We start from the raw sequence: 16,665 nt of genomic DNA, 5'->3' as shown, positions 1-16,665 counted from the left end.
TATGCCCCCTCTCTGATTGTTCGAGAGTGACTGCAGCCAGTGTTGCCAGCACTGCCACTACCTGGGTGGGGTACCCCACCGGAATCCCCACCGGCTAGGTACAAGGTCATCACGGTTCTCATTAGCAGCTTTGAGAATTTCCTTGTATATTATGCTCTCCCATCAGGGGGCTCTGGCTTTGTAGGACCAACCCTGCCAGGCAGGCTCAGAATCTTGAGGGGACGGTGCTGCTCAAGTAGGTCTCTGACCGCATTTATTTTTCTATTTTGGCTGCATATAGGCAACTCACAGCAGGCCCATAAAACATATGGGGACTTCTCTTTGGTGTATGGGTCGCTCAGGTGGGTGTCCAGGATATAGGTTTGGGGATCGTTCCATCATGATAGGACAAAAAAAATGATTTGATTTATACTATATTTTAAAATGTATATCCCTCATCTGCACAAAATTGAAAGCTCTCTCTCACAACCCCTGCTCACAGACACACATTGGTTCTGGGATATGCAACCATTTCCTTTCTCACTCACTTAACGCCACACTTTTTCAAACACAAAAACGCACACCACACCTTCCATCACAATACATCCACACATACCCACATACTGTGCCTTCTATGTCTTCTGTTTGCTGTGTTTTTATCTCCACTATGTTGAGTACTTGTGTTCTAATTTAGTTGTATTTGAAGATGTATTATTTTGCTTGTTATCTTTTCTTGTAATACCGTCTTATCCCTTTATAAAATACTATACATTCCATAAATGTGCTTTATTATTACAGTCCCTACCATGGCTAGTATTGGGTGTTCTATTATTCGACTCCTCTATTAGAACTTTCAGAATAACCATGGAGTAGTCTTTGTATCGCGGAACATTTGGTTGTCAATATACAGTTTATCGACAACAAGAGCAACACGCTTCCCTTTTGATCTATTTTCCTTGAAGATTGGGTACAGAACTTTGCGCCGTCCTGCAATCTCCCTCGGGAACTGATCATTCATGCCTATTTTCGTGCCAGCAAGTCTTTTACATAGGCTTTTAACCATTACTTTATCCTTAAAAAATGAAAATTTGGCAACGATTGGACGCTCATATCTCTGTCCTCTTTGTCCGAAACGGTGTACACGTTCGAGTTGGATTTTATCGACAGCCTCGAGTGGGATTTGAAGCACTGTAAGAAAGCAATTTTTTCGGTAACCGCTCCTTCTTTGTCTTGGATACCCGTAAGTACTAGACATTTCTCTCATTGATCTACTTTGTATGTCTAGTAAGGCTTCTCTCAGAAAGTTGTTCTGCTTTTTATGTTCCTTAACGTCCGTTTCCATCCTAGTCACCGTCCCTTTTTAGTTTTTTTTTGTATCGTTCTCCATTATCGCAGCTTTTCCGTCAATCATTTCAAGACTCGCCTTCAACTCTTTTACATCATTACTGACCAACTCTAGTATGCCTATTTTGTCATTTATCGACTTCAAGAAATCACTTTCCCCACTTACCAGTCCCAGTGGTGAAAAGCATAAATCATCTGTATCAGTCGATGAGTCGCGTTTTTCTCTTGGAGATTGATTCTCCTTGTTTATCTTCCGTCATGTTTGGGTGTTGCTTGTTGTTGTAATATTGTGTCGATACATTTCTCTAGCCTTATGATTTGTTTTGTGTTATTATCCAGATTGAAAGTGGCACCCTATTCCCTTTAAAGTGGAACCCTATTCCCTTTATAGTGGCACCCTATTCCCTTTAAAGTGGAACCCTATTCCCTTTATAGTGGCACCCTATTCCCTTTATAGTGGCACCCTATTACCTTTAAAGTGGAACCCTATTCCCTTTAAAGTGGAACCCTATTCCCTTTGTAGTGGCACCCTATTCCCTTTATAGTGGCACCCTATTCCCTTTATAGTGGCACCCTATTCCCTTCATAGTGGCACCCTATTCCCTTTAAAGTGGCACCCTATTCCCTTTATAGTGGCACCCTATTCCCTTTATAGTGGCACCCTATTCCCTTTAAAGTGGAACCCTATTCCCTTTATAGTGGCACCCTATTCCCTTTATAGTGGCACCCTATTCCCTTTATAGTGGCACCCTATTCCCTTTATAGTGGCACCCTATTCCCTTTAAAGTGGAACCCTATTCCCTTTATAGTGGCACCCTATTCCCTTTAAAGTGGAACCCTATTCCCTTTATAGTGGCACCCTATTCCCTTTATAGTGGCACCCTATTCCCTTTATAGTGGCACCCTATTCCCTTTAAAGTGGAACCCTATTCCCTTTATAGTGGCACCCTATTCCCTTTATAGTGGCACCCTATTCCCTTTATAGTGGCACCCTATTCCCTTTATAGTGGCACCTATTCCCTTTAAAGTGGAACCCTATTCCCTTTATAGTGGCACCCTATTCCCTTTAAAGTGGAACCCTATTCCCTTTATAGTGGCACCCTATTCCCTTTATAGTGGCACCCTATTCCCTTTATAGTGGCACCCTATTCCCTTTAAAGTGGCACCCTATTCCCTTTATAGTGGCACCCTATTCCCTTTAAAGTGGAACCCTATTCCCTTTATAGTGGCAACCTATTCCCTTCATAGTTGCACCCTATTCCCTTTATAGTGGCACCCTATTCCCTTTAAAGTGGAACCCTATTCCCTTTAAAGTGGCACCCTATTCCCTTACTATTGTATAGGGAACAGAGTACAATTTGGGGACGCAGACAAGGTTATGTTAGGACCCTGCTGTACATCAAATCTACTCCATCAGATCTGCCCGTCCCTAATGTTACTACAGTAGTTATACCTAGTCAATAACATCAGCCTCATCAACCAAGTCATTAACAAGCACTTGTCAGTCCACAGGGTGTTGGTGATGTGAGACAGACATAAAACCATAAACACGGATCATCATACTGTATAAGATTGAATGTCTCTTAGGGAGCTCTCATAAATTCAATACTTAAATACGGTCAATAGATCTCTACATTTGAATCGTGTTCTCATCGAGCCATGCTGTGCTGCTTTGGTTCCCCTTGATTAACCTTATCTCTGGACCATATATTTAGGCCACATTAAGCAGTACATAGTTAGTGAGGCTTTACTCTGTGAATGGTGTGCTGGTCTCAATGATTCACTGATAGTGCAGCTGAACAGCTGACTAACAGCTGTCTGTATAATCTCTCAGTGCAGCTGTGCTGGAACAGGCAACATGCTAGCCTAATTAGCCATGTTGTCTCTATGGAGAAATTGAAGCCTAGGGGTCCTGGATCAATGTTGCCCTGCCTTATTCATTCATTCCCTCCCTCCTTCCTTCCCTCCCTTCCTCCCCCATGATATAAATACACAAATCATATCTTCACAGCCCCTGAAGATACTGTAGATACAATGGAAAAGAAAGGAGATTGATGCTACACTCTCTTAGAAAACAGGGTGCTATCTAGAACTTAAAAGGGTTATTTGGCTGTTCCCATAGGATAACCATTTGAAGAACCCCTTTTGGTTCCAGGTAGAATCATTTTAGTTCCAGGTAGAACCCTTTTGTGTTCCATTTTATTGGCACAGTAAATATGGTAATGAACCAGTCTGTTGCATTCCCAAAACTCGAATTCTCCAATTGAAAAATCTACTGAGGTTCTGACCACTCAGAAGACTAGCCTCGTGCCTTGGTTTCACTCTGTTTCTCTCTGTTCTTTCTCTGTTTGTCTGTTTCACTGTGTGCCTTTCAACTTGTGTTGTTTCAGATGAAGAGAGGGAGCGAGGAGATGATGGTTTTGTCATTGGTCCTGACCCACTATAAAGCTCCATGTGAACAGCCGTCTCCGGTGGTGGGTCACCAACCTGTAATAAACAGATGGGAGCACGGCACTATTTGGGAAAAATGCCCACTTTCCACAGCGTCTGGAAACGTCCAGAGCAATGTGCTAAATTATTGGGGTCACTGACTCCGCCTGCTTGTTTGATTTGTCTGTGGACTCACAAGGCTTATTTTGACATTGAAGGACATCTTTCTAGCACAAGGACTGGAAATGAACCATGTCTTCCGAATCCAAGACCCAGAACCGCTTCCATTGCATGAATGCGCGACCCAAATGGCATCCTATTCTCTACATAGTGCACTACTTTTGACCAGAGCACTATTGAGGGCATAGGGTGCCATTTGGAACGCACATCATGACAGCACCGGGTTTTACAACAGAATCCTCACTGATGCAAAGCATGATGGTAATTAACACGTCCCTTTGTGAGTGTTTGTATGCGTGCATTATATTAATTAAGATTGTGTCATTGCGTTTCTGTTGAGACAGCAGCTTAGTCTGATAAGGTTAGAAGGTGTTAGGTTTTAATTCTGAGAGGTGTCTAACAGAACGACATCACGAGCGTGGTGGTATTTTTAAACAAGCACGAGCGTCCTCCGAGTTACACCGTTGCAGCTAATCAGTGTAATGAGGCAAAGATTGCAGCAGTAATCAGGGATCATTAGCTTTATGAGAATTTATTATCAGTGGCACGGAAATAATCAAGAAGTGGAGGCTGCTGCACACAGACAGGCAGGCAGCACACAACACAAAAGGAGAGGGTTGTAACAAACTGTTTATTAATGGCTGGCTGTCACAGGAGCCACCACAACTCAAGAACCAAGGGTCATCCATCAATGTTGGGCCCTGGCACCTGGAAGACAGATCTACTTCTCTCTGTGTCTGACCTGAATGTTCTACATTTCAAAGCCAGTTGCAGTTCAGAATATCATGTAGGTGGTAGGCTGCCTGGCCCCAAGGCCTTCTAGCGGCTCACTCTTTCAGTGTGTGTGTGTGTGTGTGTGTGTGTGTGTGTGTGCATCTGTATGTGCGTCTGCGTGTGGCGTGTGCATCTGTATGTGGCAGAGAAGACACAGCATGTGCAAGTGTGAAAAGAAGAGTCTATTTGTTTGCCTTGGATTCCAACCATGTTTCATCTCGTTTTGCCTCCAAGCAGCGTAGCATGCTGGTTCCAGACAGTTCTGAGACTAGTGAGGAATCATGTGCTTCAATAGAGCTCTGCCTTCATGTTTTTCTGTTTTTTTTTCTCTCTCTAGTTTCAAGTGATGTCATGCTTGTTATGAACCAGATTACACACACCGGCCTGTCAAGCATCGTCGTTTGCAGTTTTTTTTTGTATTTTGTGTTTTCAGGTGAAAATTGGTGGATGATGTCACAACCGTTTCACTATATTGATTGCAATGTAGTCATTGAAATGATTTTTTTTTTTTATGTGCTGCTGCCTGTAGCGATGTTTGTGTGTCTTGTTTGGGGAGGGAGTGACAACATGCCATGATCTCATACTGTATCTGAAGATTAGTTTACATTAGCCAGGGAGTTATTTCACCGGAACAGCCAAGCAGAAGAATCATTCAAATGTTTTTTTTGCTTATCGAGAACATTGGTGTGAAAGTTCAACAAATGTAGTCTTGTAGCTGGCATGGGTGTCAGACAGATTCTAAATCACTGAATTAATTGGAGGTGAATGGGTTCAAAACCAGAGGCTCCTAGGTAACAACAAGTAGCATATCCAACGTGGCATGGTTGGTAAAAACTATTTCCATCTCTATTTCCAACATATCTAAGCAGAGAAATAAAGATTGGGTTATATTGTTATGTACCACCGCTGTACATGATTGTTAAAAGTCTTGGTCTGGTCAAGTGTTCAAGGAAAAAGGTTATACTCTAAAAAAAAAAATAGAGGTGATGGGATCTCCCATACAGAACCTGTAAAACGTAGGGGCTAATCACCACACCTTTATGTATTAAAAAAAGGTCTAACAATTATCAAATGTTTCCATTCAGTGGAAATACTTTTACCTCTTCACACAATCTTAAAGGGGAAATCTTGGATTGGTACATACAGCACATTTTTGGTTGTTGTTTTAATCCCAGATTGCACCTTTAACTGTCATATATATTAAGAGAAAAGAAGAACATGGACTGTGGTCCATCAGCTGGGCACCCACCAGTCAATGTGCAACAAAGTGCTGCTTTTTCATCATCTAATTTCCATCCTGTTTGATATGAATTCATTCATTAAAAAGAAACATGCATGAACCCCTATGCTATAAGTTATGCCTTCTGAAAACAGTAACTTTTTTTTATACCATCCATGAGACATATGCAATGAAACTATGCATTTTATTTTCAAAAATGTTCAGTATAATAACATGCTCTACAAAATGCTTCTGTAGTAGAGTAGATGACAGACATATTTGTAGAACTCCATTGTGATCTACAACAGAGAAGAAGAAGAAGAAGAAGAAGAAGAAGAAGAAGAAGAAGAAGAAGAAGAAGAATAATAAGAAGAAGAAGAAGAAGAAGAAGAAGAAGAAGAAGAAGAAGAAGAAGAAGAAGAAGAAGAAGAAGAAGAAGAAGAAGAAGAAGAAGAAGAAGAAGAAGAAGAAGAAGAAGAAGAAGAAGAAGAAGAAGAAGAGGAAGAAGAAGATACATGTCACACTTTGAATCATATGTTTTTATTAAAGTTATCTGACAAGCAAAAGGAAGATTATTTTGGCATGACACAAGTACATATTATTTCACTTATAATTCACTGTATCACAATTCCAGTGGGTCAGAAGTGTGCATACACTAAGTTGACTGTGCCTTTAAACAGCTTGGAAAATTCCAGAAAATTATGTCATGGCTTTAGAAGCTTCTGATAGGCTAATTGACATAATTTGAGTTAATTGGAGGTGTACCTGTGGATGTATTTCAAGGCCTACCTTCAAAGTCAATGCCTCTTTGCTTGACATCATGGGGAAATCCAAAGAAATCAGCCAAGACCTCAAAAAAAAAAAAATGGTAGACCTCCACAAGTCTGGTTCATTCTTGGGAGCAATTTCCAAATGTCTGAAGGTACCACGTTCATCTGTACAAACAATAGTACACAAGTATAAACACCATGGGAACACGCAGCCGTCATACCGCTCAGGAAGGAGACGCGTTCTGTCTCCTAGAGATGAACGTACTTTGGTGCGAAAAGTGCAAATCAATCCCAGAACAACAGCAAAGGACCTTGTGAAGATGCTGGAGGAAACAGGTACAAAAGTATCTATATCCACAGTAAAACGACAAAGATCGTACTTTTTGGAGAAATGTTCTTTGGTCTGATGAAACAAAAATAGAACTGTTTGGCCATAATGACCATCGTTATGTTTGGAGGAAAAAGGGGGATTGCAAGCCGAAGAACACCATCCCATCCGTGAAGCCCGGGGGTGGCAGCATCATGCTGTGGGGGTGCTTTGCTGCAGGAGGGACTGGTGCACTTCACAAAATAGATGGCATCATGAGGAAGGAAAAGTATGTTGATATATTGAAGCAACATCTCAAGACATCAGTCAGGAAGTTAAAGCTTAGTCGCAAATGGGTCTTCCAAATGAACAATAACCCCAGGCATATTTCCTCCGTTGTGGCAAAATGGCTTTAGGACAACAAAGTCAAGGTATTGGAGTGGCCATCACAAAGCCCTGACCTCAATCCTATAGAACATTTGTGGGCAGAACTGAAAAAGTGTGTGCGAGCAAGGAGGCCTACAAACCTGACTCAGTTACACCAGCTCTGTCAGGAGTAATGGGCCAAAATTCACCCAACTTATTGTGGGAAGCTTGTGGAAGGCTACTCGAAATGTTTGACCCAAGTTAAACAATAGAAAGGCAATGCTACCAAATACTAATTGAGTGTATGTAAACTTCTGACCCACTGGGAATGTGATGAAAGAAATAAAAGCTGAAATAAATCATTCTCTGTACTATTATTCTGACATTTCACATTCTAATATACACATTCTTAAAATAAAGTGGTGATCCTAACTGACCTAAGACAGGGGATTTTTACTAGGATTAAATGTCAGGAATTGTGAAAACTGAGTTTAAATGTATTTGGCTAAGGTGTATGTAAACTTCCGACTTCAACTGTATATACATGTGTGTATATATATATATACACTGCTCAAAAAAATAAAGGGAACACTTAAACAACACAATGTAACTCCAAGTCAATCACACTTCTGTAAAATCAAACTGTCCACTTAGGAAGCAACACTGATTGACAATAAATTGCACATGCTGTTGTGCAAATGGAATAGACAACAGGTGGAAACTATAGGCAATTAGCATGTGGTCTGTGGTCTGGTGACCACAGACCACATCTCAGTTCCTATGCTTCCTGGCTGATGTTTTGGTCACTTTTGAATGCTGGCGGTGCTTTCACTCTAGTGGTAGCATGAGACGGAGTCTACAACCCACACAAGTGGCTCAGGTAGTGCAGCTCATCCAGGATGGCACATCAATGCGAGCTGTGGCAAGAAGGTTTGCTGTGTCTCTCAGCATGGAGGCGCTACCAGGAGACAGGTCAGTACATCAGGAGACGTGGAGGAGGCCGTAGGAGGGCAACAACCCAGCAGCAGGACTGCTACCTCCGCCTTTGTGCAAGGAGGAGCAGGAGGAGCACTGCCAGAGCCCTGCAAAATGACCTCCAGCAGGCCACAAATGTGCATGTGTCAGCTCAAACAGTCAGAAACAGACTCCATGAGGGTGGTATGAGGGCCCGACGTCCACAGGTGGGGGTTGTGCTTACAGCCCAACACCGTGCAGGACGTTTGGCATTTGCCAGAGAACACCAAGATTGGTAAATTCGCCACTGGCGCCCTGTGCTCTTCACAGATGAAAGCAGGTTCACACTGAGCACATGTGACAGACGTGACAGAGTCTGGAAACGCCGCGGAGAACGTTCTGCTGCCTGCAACATCCTCCAGCATGACCGGTTTGGCGGTGGGTCAGTCATGGTGTGGGGTGGCATTTCTTTGGGGGGCCGCACAGCCCTCCATGTGCTCGCCAGAGGTTGCCTGAATGCCATTAGGTACCGAGATGAGATCCTCAGACCCCTTGTGAGACCATATGCTGGTGCGGTTGGCCCTGGGTTCCTCCTAATGCAAGAAATGCTAGATCTCATGTGGCTGGAGTGTGTCAGCAGTTCCTGCAAGAGGAAGGCATTGATGCTATGGACTGGCCCGCCCGTTCCCCAGACCTGAATCCAATTGAGCACATCTGGGACATCATGTCTCGCTCCATCCACCAACGTCACGTTGCACCACAGACTGTCCAGGAGTTGGCGGATGCTTTAGTTCAGGTCTGGGAGGAGATCCCTCAGGAGACCATCCGCCACCTCATCAGGAGCATGCCCCGGCGTTGTAGGGAGGTCATAAAGGCACGTGGAGGCCACACACACTACTGAGCCTCATTTTGGCTTGTTTTAAGGACATTACATCAAATTTGGATCAGCCTGTAGTGTGGTTTTCCACTTTAATTTTGAGGGTGACTCCAAATCCAGACCTCCATGGGTTGATACATTTGATTTCCATTGATAATTTTTGTGTGATTTTGTTGTCAGCACATTCAACTATGTAAAGAAAAAAAGTATTTAATAAGATTATTTCATTCATTCAGATCTAGGATGTGTTATTTTAGTGTTCCCTTAATTTTTTTGAGCAGTATATATATATATATATATATATATCCAGCTGTGAAATCCAGCTGTGCTGCTCAGGGAAATGCATCTACTTTCATTAGGGTTGGCAAAGTGACTCTGAAGATGCAATTCATTAATTTAGACCGCTGAAAAGTGTTCTTCATATTGTTATTGAAAATCAATGGGATTGAGTTGGAAGGCCGCCAAGGCAACCACTTCCATACAGGCCCTGGGAGAGAAGGCTACAATAAATGCATAAAGTATGATCAAATCATCTACCATGCAGACACCTTAAACCGACTTAACTCTGTTAACATGACTTAACCCCCGGGTCAGAGTCATTAGGGGAAAACATTAGAACACTACAGGTGAGTATACTTCGAAGAGGTCTACAGCCTGGTTTACATCCTGGTTTACAGCCTGGTTTACAGCCTGGTTTACAGCCTAGTCTAAAGACTGGCTTACAGCCTGGTTTACAGCCTGGTTTACAGCCTGGTCTACATCCTGGTCTACACCCTGGTTTACAGCCTGGTCTACATCCTGGTCTACAGTCTGGTCTACATCCTGGTCTACATCCTGGTCTACAGCCTGGTCTACAGCCTGGTATATATCCTGGTCTACAGTCTGGTCTACAGCCTGGTCTACATCCTGTCCTACAGCCTGGTCTACATCCTGGTCTACATCCTGGTCTACATCCTGGTCTACATCCTGGTTTACAGCCAGGAACAGCCTGGTTTACATCCTGGTCTTCAGCCTGGTCTACATCCTGGTCTACATCCTGGTCTACATCCTGGACTACATCCTGGTCTACAGTTTAGTCTAGAGCCTGGTCTACATCTTGGTCTTCAGCCTGGTCTACATCCTGGTCTACATCCTGGTCTACATCCTGGTCTACATCCTGGTCTACAGCCTGGTCTACAGTCTGGTCTACAGCCTGGTCTACATCCTGGTCTACATCCTGGTCTACATCCTGGTCTACATCCTGGTCTACAGTCTGGTCTACATCCTGGTCTACAGCATGGTCTACATCCTGTTTTACATCCTGGTCTACATCCTGGTCTACAGTCTGGTCTACAGTCTGGTCTACATCCTGGTCTACAGTCTGGTCTACATCCTGGTCTACAGGTAATACAACCAGAGATTAGACTAGAGCCAGAGATGAGACTAGAGCCAGAGATGAGACTAGAGCCAGAGGGAGACTAGAGCCAGAGGTGAGACTAGAGCCAGAGATGAGACTAGAGCCAGAGGGAGACTAGAGCCAGAGGGAGACTAGAGCCAGAGGGAGACTAGAGCCAGAGATGAGACTAGAGCCAGAGATGAGACTAGGGCTAGAGGGAGACTAGAGCTAAAGGTGAGACTAGAGCCAGAGATGAGACTAGGGCTAGAGGGAGACTAGAGCTAAAGGTGAGACTAGAGCCAGAGATGAGACTAGGGCTAGAGGGAGACTAGAGCCAGAGGGAGACTAGAGCCAGAGGGAGACTAGAGCCAGAGATGAGACTAGAGCCAGAGATGAGACTAGGGCTAGAGGGAGACTAGAGCCAGAGGTGAGACTAGAGCCAGAGAGAGACTAGGGCTAGAGGTGAGATCAGAGCTAGAGTGAATTAAGTAAATTACATGACCCTCCCCTGGACTAGATAAAAAAAAATACTCAACCCTCCCCCTGATTGAAAATGAAAAAGCATGGCCATTTTTCCCCGTGTCCAAGTAAAAAAATTATAATGGCCCCTTAGTATTAGCAGGAGAGGGGGACATAGGTAGAATAACACCAATGGATATTATATGATACATCTGTGGTCTGAGGTGTTTTGAAACTTTTTTTTTGTACAATACACTCTTTGAGCTTTTTCTCATTCTCATGAATAACTCAGACAGTGTGGATGAATGTGCCAAACTCCTTGAAGTTGTCCCTGGTAAAAATGTATGGACCTGAACAAAAAGTAATTCAAGGTCCTGAAATTAGCCCAGTGGAGCAGAGAAGTATTTGATTGATATTTTATTGCACAGCGTGAATGAGTAGAAACCATGAACCCTGCCAAGACCCAGTGAGTAGGAGAGAGGCCCAGTTAGTAGGCCTTTAGAGAGTTGGAGAGAGGCCCAGTGACTAGGCCTTTAGAGAGGTGGAGAGAGGCCCAGTGAGCAGTAGGCCTTTAGAGAGGTGGAAAGAGGCCCAGTGAGTAGGCCTTGAGAGAGGTGGAGAGAGGCCCAGTGAGCAGTAGGCCTTTAGAGAGGTGGAGAGAGGCCCAGTGGGTAGACATTTAGAGAGGTGGAGAGAGACCCAGTGACTAGGCCTTGAGAGAGGCCCAGTGAGTAGGCCTTTAGAGAGGTGGAGAGAGGCCCAGTGAGTAGGCCTTGAGAGATGCCCAGTGAGTAGGCCTTGAGAGAGGTGGAGAGAGGTCCAGTGACCAGGCCTTGAGAGAGGTGGAGAGAGGCCCAGTGAGTAGGCCTTTAGAGAGGTGGAGAGAGGCCCAGTGAGTAGGCCTTTAGAGAGGTGGAGAGAGGCCCAGTGAGTAGGCCTTGAGAGATGCCCAGTGAGTAGGCCTTGAGAGAGGTGGAGAGAGGTCCAGTGACCAGGCCTTGAGAGAGGTGGAGAGAGGCCCAGTGAGTAGGCCTTTAGAGAGGTGGAGAGAGGCCCAGTGAGTAGGCCTTGAGAGAGGCCCAGTGAGTAGGCCTTGAGAGAGGTGGAGAGAGGCCCAGTGACCAGGCCTTTAGAGAGGTGGAGAGAGGCCCAGTGAGTAGGCCTTGAGAGAGGTGGAGAGAGGCCCAGTGAGTAGGCCTTGAGAGAGGTGGAGAGAGGCCCAGTGAGTAGGCCTTGAGAGAGGTGGAGAGAGGCCCAGTGACAAGGCCTTTAGAGAGGTGGAGAGAGGCCCAGTGAGTAGGCTTTGAGGGTATTGTAGTGTATTAAACTGAGCCAGGTGAAGCACGAGGCTAGCTAGCTAACCCACTACCTGGACCATTAAAGCTAGCTAGCTAGCGGGTAGCAACACCGCAGCCACTGCTAGCTGGCCAACTATACCAGCTAGCAGTACTGTAGCAGCTAAATACATTTCAACGGAACGATTTGATTAGTGTAAAGTTAGCTAGCTACATAGTTGTCTTGGTATCAAAGACAAAGGTGTAGTATAGAGAAACTATCGAGGTTAGCTAGCCAGCTACATTTTCAAACAGTCAACACCGCAGCCACTGCTAGCTAGCCAACATTACCAGCTAGCAGTACTGTATCATTTTAGTCAATGAGAATTTTGCAACGTAAGCTTCACTTTCTGAACATTCGAGATCCACTTGTGTAGCTAGCATGACTGACTTTGTGCTAGCAAGCCAACGTTTAATTACTTCTGCGTTATGAAAATAACTAGAAACGGACATGAATGATCCATTGGTAGTTTGTTGTAACCAAGTATTGGTGCTAAACTGTGTGTTATTGGATGCTAGCATGCTAGTTAGCTATGGCGTCATAGGATACGGTGCCCTGGGCGGTTTTCACGGAAGAATACTGTACCAAGTTAGCTAGCTGAATAAACCAAGTTAGTCTATTCCTGGAAACATTGAACTACTGTAGATTACAGCAATTATAATTTCTAAAGTGGAAGTTGGAAGAGTTGTATTTGAGTGTTTCAGTGAAAGGTTAGTGAGGGAGGCCTCGTTTCCCCAGATGTTTAGTTAATTTCATTCCGATCTCCTTTGCATTATTGTAGCCTTTTCTGTAGCCTGTCAACTATGTGTCTGTCTATCCCTGTTATCTCCTCTCCGCACAGGCCATACAAACACCTCACACCGCGTGGCTGCTGCCTCTCTATCCTGGTGGTCCCTGCACGCACGACCCACGTGGAGTTCCAGGTCTCCGGCAGCCTCTGGAACTGCCGTTCTTCGGCCAACAAGGCAGAGTTCATCTCAGCCTATGCTACCCCCCAGTCCCTCGACTTCTTGGCGCTGACGGAAACATGGATTACCACTGAAAACACTGCTACTCCTACTGCTCTCTCCTCGTCTGACCATGTGTTCTCGTGTACCCCGAGAGCATCTGGTCAGCAGGGCGGAGTTCATCAATGAGCTTGACAAGTTCCTTTCCTGAGGATGGCTCACCCCTCACAGTTCTGGGTGACTTTAACCTCCCTAGGTCTACCTTTGACTCATTTCTCTCTGCCTCCTTCTTTCCACTCCTCTCCTCTTTTGACCTCACCCTCTCACCGTCTCCCCCTACTCATAAGGCAGGCAATACGCTTGACCTCATCTTTACTAGATGCTGTTCTTCTACTAATCTCACTGCAACTCCCCTCCAAGTCTCCGATATATTGTAAAGTGTTTGTCCCACTGGCTATCATAAGGTGAATGCACCGACTTGTAAGTCGCTCTGGATAAGAGCGTCTGCTAAATGACGAAAATGTAAATGAAAATGAGTAGGCCGTTAGAGAGGTGGAGAGAGGCCCAGTGAGTAGGCCTTGAGAGAGGTGGAGAGAGGCCCAGTGAGTAGGCCTTGAGAGAGGTGGAGAGAGGCCCAGTGAGCTACCAAGTACATGGATTTCAGTTACATATATTAACTGAATAAAATAATGATAATGTGTCCTACTGACACAGATGGTTAAATATGTAAACATGAACTTACCCAAATAATCATTCAATTCAATAAATCAGATTTTGGCATGTGATATTGATGGATCAACAGATATGATCAAATATCAGTCTTCAAGGCAAATTGTAATCAGGTTTGAACAGATGTTTCAGTGAATGTCTTGCAGGCAGGTTGATGGTCAGCTGTAAACAGACCCTACACATTTGAGAAGATGTGTGTTATTCCAGAGAACAGGATTATTAAGTTAGCCAGTTAACTCTGATAAACAGCCACAAGTACTGTAACTCATGCGTTTCTGATTGATTAAGAAAGCTGCATTTGTTGTTGTGAAGTCAATTACACCTTGTCAATTTAAGTCTATATTTTTCAAAAATATGAAGTTATTTCAAGTAATTTTGCACAGTTAGCTGACAAACTAACTGATCCAGCTTTGTGTAACAGCCCCCCCCCAGTAGCACTAGAGGATACAAACAAACAGTTCAGCGCCACAGACAGAGCCCCAGTGGAGTAAAAGGTCTGCTTTATATAACTGTCATATTGTGTTATATTGTGTAGTACAAAATATCCATATAAAAAAATGATTTATGATGTGGTGCAACTCTCTGAGCTTGATCTGTTGATGCACCGTGCATCACATTAGGGAACATACACAGTGTGTGCAGTAGCAAGCCAGATCATCTAATCAACTATCAAACAAAACACTAATCAATTGGCATAGTCTCTTGAAGGTAAAGTACTCTTGAAGATTGGTATCTATAGATCCAATCTTGATAGATGCATTCCCCATGGAACATGTTGAGTGGTATCTAGAGAACCAATCTTGATAGATTGTGTTGAGTGTTTCACCTTGTTAATCACCAAAGAGAGGGCACTCTTCGCCCCATTGGCAAGGCTTCAGTGGGCTGCTTGTATAAGTTGAATTAGCGTTGCAGAACCGACGGGCTGCAAGACACCACGTTCCTTGATGTTTCAGGGTTGCCTTTGGCATCACTGGCTGACCACGTAATCATTGCTGGGCACATCAGGGACATGGGCTTGGTTTTCAAAGGCTTTCGCTCCACTGATTTGCTGTGCATCCATGAGATTGATCTCTGAGGTTTATCTGAAGCAACATGGCCGACCCCAAAGGGCTTGTGTTGTGTCCTTGCACCAGCCAACATCGGGAGTCGCCTGTGGCCGTTGTCATCAAAAGGCAGACTGATACTATCAACTGTTGCTTCAAAAGAAGGCAGATAACGCCGGCCTGACATTCATTAGGTCTTCAACTCCATTAAACACAAATGTATTCTTATCTGTCCCGTTCTGCAAACGGTCAATATTTCAAAATATTGGAATGCTGGTGTGAATGTGTGATAAAAAAAATAAAAATAAAAATAAAACAAGCCTGCTGAAAATAAGATATTTAAACAGACTGGTTTTTAAAGAAAAAGGTAAGGCTACAGGGATATTATTATTATTACTATGTTTATGTATTGATCTCACTTTTCAGGACAGCACAGCAAAAATAGTCTCAGTAGTGATTGGGGAGTGGGAGGATTTAAGTCTACACAAAAAAAAAATGAAGTGTCACTAAACCAAGACTGAGGCTTGCAGCTGTTTTGACTATTCAGAAGATTGTGCTATTTGTATGCATTGTTTTCACGACTCTGTTTATTTCTTCCCCATGGCTCTAACAGATGGCGTTTGTAAAAACACATACTTTAATCTACACTGCCTGCCAAAGACTGAATAATGTTCTGAATATATAAGTATACTGTATATATATAGTTTTAACATCCTCCAATTACTTCATACTTTCTCCTTATTCCAAGCCGAGAGAGTTCTTGTCAAGTATTTCTCACAAACAAAATGGTCTGACTTTAGTGCCATTAGGGCAGAGCTGTAGCTTAGCAACATTATAATGAAGCTAAGCTTAACACTTACATTAAAGGTCAGCGTGTAACAAGACATGACTAACAGTGTGTACAGCCAAGTGGTAGGAGAACTTGACTCTCATAGCCTTTTGCTCAAATAGCTACCTCAAAGGACTTCTTTGGAACACTGATACTGCACTGTAAATACCCACTCCAACAAAGGACTTCTTTAGAACACTGATACTGCACTGTAAATACCCACTCCAACAACGGATTTCTTTAGAACGCTGTTACTGCACTGTAAATACCCACTCCAACAACATACTTCTTTAGAACACTGATACTGCACTGAAAATACCCACTCCAACAACAGTAGAATTGCAGATATTACCAGCGTTGTCCCCCCCCCCCTCATCTACTCAGAGGTCATGTAAATATACAGTATGCTAATAAATCCTCTTCGATGTTAAGTCTTCTACATTTGGGTGTGCAAAGTGCTCTGTGAAAGTAGCAGGGTCCAGTGCCTTATAGTGCCAGAAAGCCCCGTCTGTCTGCTCTCTGCAGGGTCCAGTGCCTTATAGTGCCAGAAAGCCACGTCTGTCTGCTCTCTGCAGGGTCCAGTGCCTTATAGTGCCAGAAAGCCCCGTCTGTCTGCTCTCTGCAGGGTCCAGTGCCTTATAGTGCCAGAAAGCCCCTTCTGTCTGCTCTCTGCAGGGTCCAGTGCCTTATAGTGCCAGAAAGCCCCGTCTGTCTGCTCTCTGCAGGGTCCAGTGCCTTATAGTGCCAG

Source organism: Coregonus clupeaformis, chromosome 29 (genome assembly GCF_020615455.1).
Source record: "Coregonus clupeaformis isolate EN_2021a chromosome 29, ASM2061545v1, whole genome shotgun sequence".
Taxonomy (NCBI): Eukaryota; Metazoa; Chordata; class Actinopteri; order Salmoniformes; family Salmonidae; genus Coregonus; species Coregonus clupeaformis.
This window is presented reverse-complemented; position numbering follows the sequence as displayed.